The sequence below is a fragment of the Pangasianodon hypophthalmus genome, chromosome 8 (genome assembly GCF_027358585.1).
Source record: "Pangasianodon hypophthalmus isolate fPanHyp1 chromosome 8, fPanHyp1.pri, whole genome shotgun sequence".
Taxonomy (NCBI): Eukaryota; Metazoa; Chordata; class Actinopteri; order Siluriformes; family Pangasiidae; genus Pangasianodon; species Pangasianodon hypophthalmus.
In genome coordinates this window covers 21,680,628-21,693,800 of record NC_069717.1, presented here as the reverse complement: position 1 = coordinate 21,693,800, position 13,173 = coordinate 21,680,628, and positions in this window count along the sequence as shown.

Here is a 13,173-nt window from a genome sequence, read left to right as displayed (position 1 = left end):
TAAGTAAAAGTCAAAACTTAATAAGCTCTTGCTGTGGAAGTGATAGAAATGACAAAACTTAATTCATGTGAGATCATACAAGGGGGTGTGGTCAGCATCAAACAGGAAGTTGACCCCCAAAATCTTGAGGTAGGAAAACTGACATATATGTGATGTATCTATTGTAACAAAATAAGTGTGCTGTGTTCATGTAATTTTTTTTAGACATTTTTTGTTTAGGTTTCTTAGCTTTTAGTGGTGATTTTTTTTTTTTTTTACTGCATAAAAAAAAAAAAAAAAAAAAAAAAAAAAAAAAAAACATGTCTTAGCAAAAGAAATATCTTTCAGCCTGAAGATGATTGAGATTACTGAGGATGGCACCACTTAAAAACCATGAAGATGGCTTTGGACCACAATTCAATGCTATAATAGCTTTAGGACTACAATTTCCACGAACAGGTTTGCACTTTCTCCATCTGTGAACAGTGAATAAGTTCACAGGTGCACTTTTTGACCATATAGTACACAGTTATAGAAGGGAATTATTTATAACTGCACTATTCAGTGTGACCCAGATGAGGATGGGTTCCCTTTTGAGTCCGGTTCCTCTCAAGGTTTCTTCCTCATGATGTCTCGGGGAGTTTTTCCTTGCCACCTTCGCCTCTGGCTTGCTCATTAGGGATAAATTTACAAATTTAAAATGTATATCCTGAATTTATATATTTCTGTAAAGCTGCTTCGTGATAATGTCCATTGTTAAAAGTACTACACAAATAAAATTTAATTGAATCTTGATTCTTTGCAAATATCAAATACCTAATATTTCCTAATTATTACACTGTTATAAATCAAATTTAAGCCTATTCAGACTGCTTTTGCCTGTTTTCCATTGGCAGATAAATTTTCTTCTTTCTAAAAAATAAATGCTTGAAATTAGAACAATTATCTGCTAGCAGAACAGCTTGACATTAGTAAGAGAAATGTCTACCAATAGGTTTAATATCCATATATTTGGTTTGTTGTAATCTTATAATAGGAAATATTAGATAAATTTGATGACATTCAATATATTTTCACTTACTAAGATTTTCCTTCTTTGAAGTGTGTGATATTTTTTTTACATAATCTCTTCATAGTGACATTTTTAGAAAGGTTTTCTTATGAATTTGTAAAATACTGATAATTTTCCAAATCCTGTTATTACTGTTATTGCTGTAAGAAATGAAGTCTACTTAATCTTCTCTGTTCAGTATTAGAATATGTCGATGATGGATTTAGAGACGTCCTGTTATTGAAACGTGTCCCAAAATACCAGTCATTAAAAATTTGTTTTCAGTCTGTCTTAACAAAAAGGGTAAGCCACGCTTCTTTAAAATATGTTATAAACATTTTTTTCTTCACATGTATATAGTCAACACCTTGAGGATTTCAGAAATGTATCATGTATTGGGGTATGTGTTTTATTAATGGCAAGACAGCTTAGAAAATATGAAAATCAAAAACCTGTCTCAATATACCTGAATTTATCTTATATTAATTGACTGTGTTGGTATGAATAAAATCCACAATATTGAATGGTTTGTATACAGAAGATGAAAAAGAATTAATAAAGGCTGTTCAGGAGTACCAATATTCAGATGAATTGTGCATATCTACAAGGTGCAATATTTGAACAATATGCATGTACTGCAGGTTACAAGGGTTCATGTTAGAAGAGTGTGCACAATGTATAGTTGCACAGACATTAGAGATACGAATGGTATATGGTAGTGCACACTGACATCACATGTGATGTTGTAACGTTGCTGGTATTTATCAGTTGACTGTGATGACTATGTGCATGGATAGTCTCTAGGTTGTTTCTGTAAGTCTTATTCAGAAATATAATGTCCCACAGGAAGAAACTGATCCTCAGTTTTGCCTGTTGATGGCAGCAGGACGAACAAATGGTGACAGGGATGAATGGGGTTCTTGCAGATGCTGATAGGTTCCAAATACTTTTTGTTTTATGAATACTTGCCTACATCCAAAATACCATACTACTGTAATATGAAGTGAAGTGAAGTGTCTTGTGGTGCCAAGTATGGTGACCCATACTCGGAATTTGTGCTCTGCATTTAACCCATCCAAGTGCACACACACAGTAGTGAACACACACACACACACGGTGAACACACAGTTGGGGGTTCGGTGCCTTGCTGAAGGGTCTCACGTCAGTCATGGTATTGAGGGTGGGAGAGAGCGCTGGTCATTCACTCCCCCCACCTACAATCCCTGCCGGACCTGAGACTCGAACCCACGACCTTCGGGTTCACCTTCGGGTTACAAGTCCGACTCTCTAACCATTAGAGATAATACCATCATTTGTCAGTGTATGGGTATGAAAAATCCAATGCTTCTGAAGATTGCTATGGTTGAAATTGCCAAAAGGTGGTGATAACTTATGTAAAGGGATGAATGGATGGACTTGGGCTTGGATAACATTATAGATTTCTTATATTCTACATACTAGCAGTGTTTATCTCGACCATTATCTCGAGCATAGTGACTGCATGCTGTATCCTAGCTAGATTGTTCTCAGGACTAAGACCAATACAATTCAATCAGCAGACATTTCCTTAAAGAAGATGAACAACAGCAATGACAAGCCTTTTCCTTCCTCCTGACCACCCAAACTCCTTGGTTAAAACAAATGCCTTGTGAATAGCCTTTTGGGAATAGGGGGAGCTTCTGAGCACTGAGCAGTGGATAGTGGGAGAGGTCACTTCTGGGCTGGAAAAATTGTAAACAAAAATCTGAAAAAACAACCATAAAAGGACATTTAAAAGTTACAAACTGTATCTTTAAATAAGAGCCTCAAACCCTTGGTGTTACCCTTCATTAGTCAAAAAAATGGCCATGTCTAGTTTCCTAGTTAATGATTATGTTTCTGCCAGTTAATATAAGATCAGATAACTCACTCAACTTAAATGGTAAAATGGCAGACAGACCCTTAGTGCCCTATTCTTCAGATTTTACATTACATTTCCTGTGACAGCATGTGATCTTTCAAAAAATATTTTATAGTTCATAGTATATTCATCCAATGAAAAGCAGACAGGGCTACCAAACATATCTTCATGTGCCAAAATGTCATTCTGAAACCCGTGACTGGAAACATACCCACCTACACAGGCACTACATGCATAAAATTACATACATGTTCAGGAATGTATACGCTCAAAGCAAAGGGAATAATGTGGGTAAAGATTGCTCAGTGAATTCATAGAACCTGCCACACATAGCAGTTCAAGAAATGAGACTTCCTACTCTGATAAACACACACACACACTTTCCTCCAGCACACACATACACACAAAAACAAGTGTTCTTTCATGGTACTTTCTTAATGTCTCAGAAGGAATTTATTACCATTTAAGCGGTGACTGTTGAAGTCTACCACAAACATAGCAAGAAATAGGTCAGGGTTGACATGGTCATTATCACAAAATAAACTCTGACTGGGTGAGTGGGTCTGATCCAAAGCCCAGGGGGGGATTTATTTTGAGATGATCAGCTACATTAGCTTGTTTACACAGCTAGATAACTTAGAAATGATGCATCATTAAACTGCTTATGTGGTTATAACTGCCAAAAATCAACCAAGAAAACTACACAGCAAAACAGACACTAGCAGATGAATCTATTCACTATTGCATTAGAAACATATATTAAGAAACTGTGTAAGAAGTGAATAATATAAAGCTAGGCAGTCATTTTTTTGGCAGATTTTGTCATCTTTTAACCATCCAAATATTGGAAACGATAGCGGCCTAGCCACTATCAATCAATGGTTCATTCATTATTACAATATTACACTCAACATTTCTATTTTGAGAATATCAATATTAAACAGCTACGTTGAGTGACAGTCAGTTATACAGATTCAGAACTGGGCGAAGATAGAGGGCAAGTACCCAGAGCCTTTTCACTTAGTTCACTTTCACTTTCAAACTGAATCTAAACCACATCTGTTTTTTTTTTTTGTTTTTTTTTTTAGTGTTGGACACAATGGGGTTTAGAAGATTATGATAAAAAAACTCTTAATTCTCATATACAAGTATAGGGCCTACTTCAACAACAGTGAGGCTTAATCCTTTAGCAAAGATGAATGACAGGATTCCCAGACACATTTTCAGGTTGTTACTGGCTGACGTGGCGTCCCAAGCAATAGCTTATGCCAAAGTCAATACACCTTGTGTAAAGTAGAATGTGGTCCAACAGCTGAGGAGGAAACTTTAGGTTTGCTTTACTCATCTGTTACGTTTAACTACGACAAGACGCTAAGCTTCCAGACTTTAACTTCTTGCCCATCTGATGTTTATGCAAGAATGCATGATATCGATATGAGTGTTTGTGAGGCCAGTTAGAGGTTTGTAAAATGCCACCTGTTAGTTAAAAACTATTTGTAATGTTGCTAGCTAAAACAGCTTACAAGTTGCATTAAGGTTAGCTGATTGCAGTAATGATAGTACAGTTCGTTAGCTTCAAAGGTGATTGAAATTTTTAATGTATGCTTTTTCAGTAATCAGTGAGGAGAAACGAAGGAGGACAAACACATGCACAGAGAAAGAGAGTGATAAGAGAGTGTAACTCAAGATATTTAACTCAATACAATTAAACTGGAGGCAGAGCAGCGTATAGAAGGACAACATATCAGAGTGTAGAGTTCAGCATTGTGGTATATTAAATATGAAGTGCATCACAATTCTGCAACATGGACCTCACTAAATTTTTTAATCTGGTCACAACCCCGTCTACATGGCGCACATGGTTATACGCCTTGTGTCTGCATTTAAACTGGATTTAGAACATACAGTATGTGTGGTCTGTGGTAATATTATCACAAACAAATGGAAGTCCTATCATTGGTAATATGATGTCAATGAAAGTAATCAAAACTTTTTTTAGCTTTAATACAAACAGTAAAACAAGTCGAGAGAACCGAATCACTAATTTCTGTTGTAATGCCCATAGCTAGTGTTTGAGACAACGGCTTCAAGGAAGGACTTGAAATTTATGTTAGACATCATGAAGGCGTTATACTAAAAACTTAGAAAAGGTTGAATTGCTTTATGCAACTAATAAGTTTTCACACCTACACCAATTTCTCACTCTCTCAACATGTACAGCATGCTTGTTGACAAACTTTGCAAATTTAAGGACATCAAAGTTTATAACTAGAGCAAACGACAGCAAAACAAGAATGCGTATGCAGCTGTGCACTGATCTTATCACACAACATATTTCTTTGAACTTCTTCGCCACCGTCCCACAGCGAAGCTGTACTTCGTCAGTTGTGATCTACTTCTATACCTAGAAAAACATGTATTTTCTTTTTTAAGGGAAATTTGTTGGTTATGACCCTGTAAGTCCAGAAGAGTTCAAGAGTACTGAGTTCAAACCCCAGGACAGCCAACAAGCCACTCTTAACCCCTGACTCCTTAGCAATATTCATGGATTGTATCTGGCCTCATTTTTAAGTGTCTTTGGATAAAAGTATGTGGATTCTTTCACGGTAGATACCAGTAAATATGTCATTAAGACACTGGTTTCCTTTTTCTCGCAAGATAATTGCAGCTGAAAGAAAATGTTCATCGACAATGCCAATCTGTAGAAGATTACCAATACCCATGATTACCTTTCTTGTTGCATACATGGTCTGAGCAATGAAGTTTGCATTATGGCAAAAGCCTTGGTTGAGCTGCCAGAGGAGGCGCTTATGAATGCATAATCTTTGAGCAGCACCTATGTTTTAAAAGGATGCAGCTTATCTCAAATTCTGTCGCTGCTAATGATGGTTAAAAGTGTCGTGCAATGTGGTTAGAGTGATTCTACTGAATCTGTAGTTTGGTACATTGCATTGACTTACTTCTGTTCTAATATATTTGTGTAGTTGTGTTTACAGACACACCGTATATGTTGCATCGTGGTCCTGGAAGCATAGTATCTCGTCCTACATCATGCATGTGTATGGATGGTATGAGAACAAAAATGCACTTGACTTAATTAGGATATAAATAACTGGCTAAATTAAGACTTAGCTGGTGATGTGCTAACAAAGAGAACACTAAAGGCCCAATCGTTCTTATACATGCAGGTCAGTTATTTTTGTATGAGCTCAAAATGTCATGTATCACTTTTGTTATTCTTTTTATATATTATATAAATATATAATGGATATTAGAATTATTGGTGGGTGCCAATAATTCTGGAGGGGACTGGAGTTAAACTTTGTCAGGAACTGAGTCTAGTAAACTGCCGCAATAAGTAATCATACTAGAAACATGATTTGAAACGTTGCAAAATTTGAATTTGGTTAAATTTCAGTTTATATAAAAAATGTATGATAGTCCTTTGTATCCTAACATCAAAGAGACATTTTAGATGTGGAATCTGTAGCTTCATCCTGCCACAAAATTGTGATTGCTGCTAAAAAAATAGTCTTTGCTAAACCACTAGATACTATCAGTACTCAATAACCGATTTATAGTGCTGCTATCTTACAAACTGTACATTCTGCTTAACCACATAAATTACAATGACTGTTGTCTCTATAGATTTACATTTGACAGATTATTAGGTAGAATTATTGGGTAGAGTCCAGCTGAAGCATTTTGCTATTAAACACCCAACAGTGGTTATTTCCACCAATTGATCAGAAGTGTGTGTATACAGTACATCTGATAGATTTTCCCTCTTTTCTCAGCTTCAAAATGGTTTGCTTTTCTCCCATAGACAGCTCTCTGGTCTTACGTTGGTTTATCTTTTTAACAGCAAATGTAGTCTTCACAGGCCAAACCCAGGGTTCAAACCAAGAGTAGACATTCAGAGCTATTAATTGTTTAAACAATCAATCCAACAGGGTACACCTGGGCATTAAGAACACCTGATTACTTGAAAAATGGGTGGATTCAAACAAAAGGTGCCATGTGTTAAGTCGTTTAACATATCTAGATGTAAATTTCAGAAAATGAAAGCTGAAATTCTCAAACCCAGATGTCTTCAGTGTACAGCAAAGACAAAAGAACTGGCCTTGCCATTCCAATATATTAATTACATGTTCACTTTAATAGAAATACCTGTACACTTGCTCATTTAAGCTTTAGCCAATCATGCAGAATGCAGATACAGGTCAAGAGCTTCAGTTAATGCTAAACATCAGAACTGTGACATGGCCCTGGGATTTTTGCACACAGCAGTCTCTAGAGTGTACATAGTGGTGCAAAAAAGCAAACATTCAGTTAGAGGCAGTCTGCGAGCAGAAACGCTTTGCTGATGAGAGAGATGGTTCAAGCTGACAGGAAGGCAGTGATAACACAACCCAACCCTTTGTACAACCGTGGTGAGCAAAAGAGCATCAACATCAGAACTGAAGCAGATGAGCTACAATGGCAGAAGACCATACTGAGCTTCACTCCTGTGTGCACAGACTCACCAAAACTGGACAGATGAACATTGCCTGGTCTTATATACATATAAGTACATATCAATTACTCTGAAGACATTTCTGTACAGAGATAATGTGGTGCAGATCCTTTTGAAGTCAGGAGTGCAAGTAGGGGAGTCACAAAAGAGGAGGTTAGAAATCATTCGATCTGAATGCTGTTTCCATTTCTCAGCATTCACCATTCGATTGTTTTGGACATGATACCCTGCACCACTAGTTGAAAAGCACCTCCAGGCCAAAAAACTGGAATGCCACCAGCGTACTTCTCATAAGCTCTTCTTTTGACACACTAAAATTCTCAAAGATTCTTCCTAAGAATTTCAGACACTTCCTGTACTTCCTAACATGTCTACTAAACATTGCGACATTTCTTCAGTGCTAGACACTGAGCAGATATTTGGCTAGATTTTGATGTCTCATAATGACCCATAAATAACATTTATCGGATGCAGAATATTTGTTAAACAAATATTTGGGAACATCATGTCTTAATAATCCACGCTGGTGGTTGGAGAAAATTTTTGAAACAAAACCACAAGCAACACAGGGCATTAATGGCCTCAACAAGTAACATGTTTAAGATGTCATATGGATTTTTGCAGCCCAGTTCCTAATCATGCATAAAGAATTCTGACCCTGCTTCATAATAACATGTATACGTAAAACAGACAGAAGAAAAAAAAATAGCAGATATGTTCAGTTCAGTTCACTTCTCTATATTATCTACATGAGAAATTAGATTTGCAGCTAGGTATGACACAAAAACACACAATTTATAAAAGACAAACAGCAATACATATAGTTAAAATACAAAAACAGAAATACAATATTTTAGTGCAAAGTTAATTTGTGTGCAAATTAAGCTTATTTATTGCACATAATAATAAAAATAATATTTGTATTTGTAGCTCCAAGCCCTAGGTGGTCTAAAACGTAGGCTAGACTAAATTCTTCATTCAAGAGATGACTGATATCACTCACAATATTTCCTGCCTTCTGGTAGACTCTGGAGAAACATATCAGAAAGTGAGGACTGCTGCTCTCTGATAACCTGCTAGCTACCTACATCACCTTCCTCATAGGAGGGGGGGATGATTGAGGCAAGAAATTATTGCAAAGAGAGGCTTTTTGGATTTTTGAGCTAAACTCTTGAACTCCTTATGGCTTGAATGAAGAGATTAATTGTTCGTTTTTTTTATCTTTTGTTTTTGTAGTTTTGGTGGTGTGTTTCTATACTATTTTCTGGAACTGAGCTCTGGAACTGTAGGAGTTTCTCTTGATCAAGCTCAGCTGGTCTCAATTTTCAATTATGTGTCTGTAAAAGGGATGAACTGTTGTTTGTTAGGTGAGCACTAGAGAAAGCTATGGGTTGAAATGTTTGAAATGATCTTTGCACTTTTTTCACTATGCAAGTCTAAAATAATAAATATATATTTTGATAGACCTTTGTGGTCTGGTTTCATTCAAAGTGCAGAGAGCCTTGGGCTTTAATTTTGAACACTTTCTTGCTTCACACACCTGAGGACATATTTGAGTGCAGTTATCCCTCTTCCTTATCTACCTACTGTAAATCTCCAAGATATAAGGCCAAATGTTAAAACTGACACAATAAAAATGTCACCAATTCCCTGTTAACAATAAAAAACATTAAATTACATAAAAAAATACAGTCTCTGGTTGGCGTTTTTTGTAAATTGCATCAGTATTTAAGTCAAAGTTCAAATCCTTAATCAATAATTATTCTGAGATACTTATAACTCCCCACAAGATCCACTTTTTGTCCTCCTATCATAGTGGTTGTGGAATTTCATCTAAAATTAATCACGATTTCTTTTGTTTTGGAGACCTTTAGCTTAAAATAACGGTCCATACACTAGTTTACAAAAATCACGCCATCACAGGACCTTGTTCTGTCTCCCGTTCCCAAAGTAAGCTTGCTGTCCCAGATAAATCTGCAAATTTAATGATGATACAGAGGGGAAACAGGACACAACCCCTGGAAGATAATCTCTTCTCTGTAAAGATAATTCTGTATCATAGCAGTTGCATCTTCAACACCTCTATTTTCTTTATAACAAACAGTAATAGGTAACGTGTTGGTTTACTGTGCGAGTCAGAAGTTGCCTTGCAAGTTTCTCAAATGACTTCATACCAAGTGACATTAATACAACTGGTCTAAAATCATTTACGTATGAGATGTCTAGATCACACAATCAACTACATTTTAAGCTCTTTATCCTGTAACTGAAATTCTTCATTTTTTAGAAAAATCTACATCATATGTTGGCAATGGTCTTTCAGTGCAGACAGGATAGAAATGAAAGCACATAGCCAGAGTAAACTGATCCTGGATTGGGCAATCTTGTGCAAGACTGCAAAGCTGCAAAATATGTACGTGCACACTGACAGTGTAACAGATACAGATAAGGAAAAAGAAATGGAAAAAAATCTTTTACAGAAGCTATAAACATGCTTTTGAGTAATATAACTGAAGGAGGGTTTTTTTTTCCATCAGTGCTTATGATACGTACTGAAATAAGAAAACAGAGGCAATTATATAATGCACAGTCACACTCCTACGTGTGCCAGACAGGGCTAATTTTTTTAAACATCTAATTTGGAAATAGAGAATGTGTCACTGCTGTGCTTAGAATGGTCCATCACCCTAACAGCATCTGGTCAACTGCAGTCGGATGGTCATCCCTTTTCCCTTTATGCCTATAAAGTGCACCTACACTTAGCGGAACACCTGTATGCCTGCTCGTTCAGATAATGTTCACATCAAACATCAGACTATGGAAACATGTGATTTCAGTTACTTTGACGGTGCATGGTTGTCGTTGCCAGACAGGCTGGTTTGAGTGTTTATGAAACTGCTGCTTTGATCTGATTTTCACACATGCCAGTCTCTACAGTTTAAACAACACGGCTTGCAAAACAAGTGAGCAGCAGTTCTATGGGTAGAAATACCTTGTTTAAAAGAGAACTCAGAGGAAAATAGCCAAACTGGTTCAAGCTGAAAGGATGGATGGCTGTGAGAACTCAAATAAGCACTTTTTACATCCGTGGTGAGCAGAAAAGTATCAGAGAATTCACAACATGTTAAACCTCTAGGCAGTGTTCCTAATATACAAGGTGTCCCAAAAGTCTCCATACATAGGGGAATATGTACGCCAGCACTACATCAGTTGTGTCTTCATCAGTGGATAAGTTTGAATAAGTTTGGCAGCAGTGTCATGTGTGAAGTGTTTGCCATGTTTCCTGATAAAGTCCATCACAACCTTGCGACAGCTTCCCGATCCAGCCATGAGAACGATTTCAATACGTTCTTCTTTTGTCAAAGGTGTTCTTAAAGACTATCTGAAAAAAACAAATATTATATAAACTAAGTATGAAAGATTTTGTAAGACATTTTTGCTCAGAAGTGTTGTGTATGGAGACTTTCGGGACATCCTGTAGTGGCCAGAGTGTATATCCTAGGTGTTTTTAATAAAGTGAGCATATAATATTCCTGACTAATATACTATAAAATAGATTATATACTATTATATAGATACATCTTGTACTATTATGTGTAGTATTACTCATATTTTGTCAGTAAAGCATGTACCATGACCCAAAGGCTGCTTTGCCTAATATTCCTTTACACACATTTCTCAACTTGCCATTTCTCTTTCCTCTTTCAGGAGCAGAACATTACCAGCAGAAAGCACTGCATTCTGATGAAATATACTTAAAAAAAAAATCCATATGGTGCTATTTCTGTGGACATAAAGCAAAAGCAAAAATAAACAGAACATTGATGAGTTGGCATGTGTGGGTGAGGCAACAATCTGTATCATTCTGTATCAGCAGTAACCTCGACAAAAATAGTAAACATCCACAAAACAGCTTTGTGAGAAAGGGGATGGGAATTTTAAGGCATTGGTTTAATCTAGAAAAAATGTCTCGAGTCTGTTTTAAGAAGAGGTCTCAAGAGGTAGTAATGAAAGTGCAATTTTTGGACCAAATCGGTTTCGAAAATACTGACAGCATTTATACCACTAGCACAAAAATAAAGCATTCAATGTTTAAAAATGATTGTCTACAATCAAAGTGGGTATTATGTAGCCATCTATGTCATTTATATCTAACTATTCAGCCAAGCAGCACTATATCATGCTGAAAAGATATATAACTGAAAAGAAATCATATATAACTTTCATATATAACTGAAAAGAAATAAACTGTATCACTAGCTATGGACTCTTCCTCTTGTGCAGAAGTAGTAAAGGCTGAGGGCAGATCATGTGACCATGTAAACATAGTATTGCAACACAGAGTACATCTTGTCCAGTCCTTATGAAAGCTCATTTCTCCCCCTGGCTGAATGAGAGATGGAGGTAATTGTAGTGTTTGTGCCATTCTGAGAGCATGTGTGTCAGTGTCAGGGCTGATAAAGAACCTGCTACACAGGTTTGTTTTGTAGCATTCAACATAACTGTGAGTCACCCAACATACTGCTCTCTCCATCTGTTATTGTACAGTCTGTATCAGCTATGCCGTATATTGTAATGCTGATTATATACAAACAGAATGTAATTGTTTAATTATATAAACATTTGTAATCCCTTGAGATCACCTGTGAAAGTAGCAAGAATACACACACTGAGCACTTTACCAAGAACACCTATACACTTACACATTCATGCAATTGTCTAGTCAGCCAGTCGTGTGGCAGCAGTGCAATGCATAAAGTCATGCAGATACGGGCTAGCAGCTTCTGCTAATGTTCACATCGACCATCAGAATGGGGCAAAAAGTGTGATCTCAGTGACTTTGATCGTGGCATGATTGTTGGTGCCAGACGGGCTGGTTTGAGTTTTTCTACAACTGCTGATCTGGGATTTTCACACTCACAACAGTCTCTAGAGTTTACTCAGAAAGGTGCAATAAAGAAAAAACATCCAGTGAGTGGCAGATCTGCAGACGGAAACGCCTTGTTGATGAGAGAGATCAATGGGCAGACTGGTTCGAGCTGACAGAAAGGCTACAGTATCTCAGCTTACCACTCTGTACAATTGTGGTGAGCAGAAAAGCATCTCAGAATGCACAAAACGTCGAACCTTGAGGCAGGTAGGCAACAACGGTCAATCATCTCAACACAAAAATCCACGCCATGAAGAACTGAAGCTGTTTTGAGAGCAAAGGGAAGCCCTACCCAGTACTAGTACAGTGTTCCTAATAAAGTGCTCTGTGAGTGTATATTCTATATAAAAATAGCCCTATAGTCGTTACCTGCATGCAAAATCATCAAATAGACTGTAAATTAATTTATTCTTACATAGAAAATTATCATTAATAGAATGCTACATAGGATGTTTAACCAAAGTATAGTCTAAAAGGCAGATTTGGCTTTTTTCTTGCAATTTTTGTCATTTGCTGCAGAATGGATAACTGGGCTGCCTCTTGTAACAACATAACATTTAAAAATATTATTCTTCTTATAATATTATTAATCTTTAACATGATAAGCTGCATTTTTTTGTCTAACTTCAACGGAGAGAATAAAAAAAGAGGCTGGAGAGAGAACAAGTGTTTAAAGCAGTTATAACGTACATGATGACAATAAACAGATACAAAGTATGATGTGTCGATCATTAATAAATTAAAAAATTGTAATCATTGCTGTGGTATAAGAGGAAAAAACACTATGCAGTGGTAAC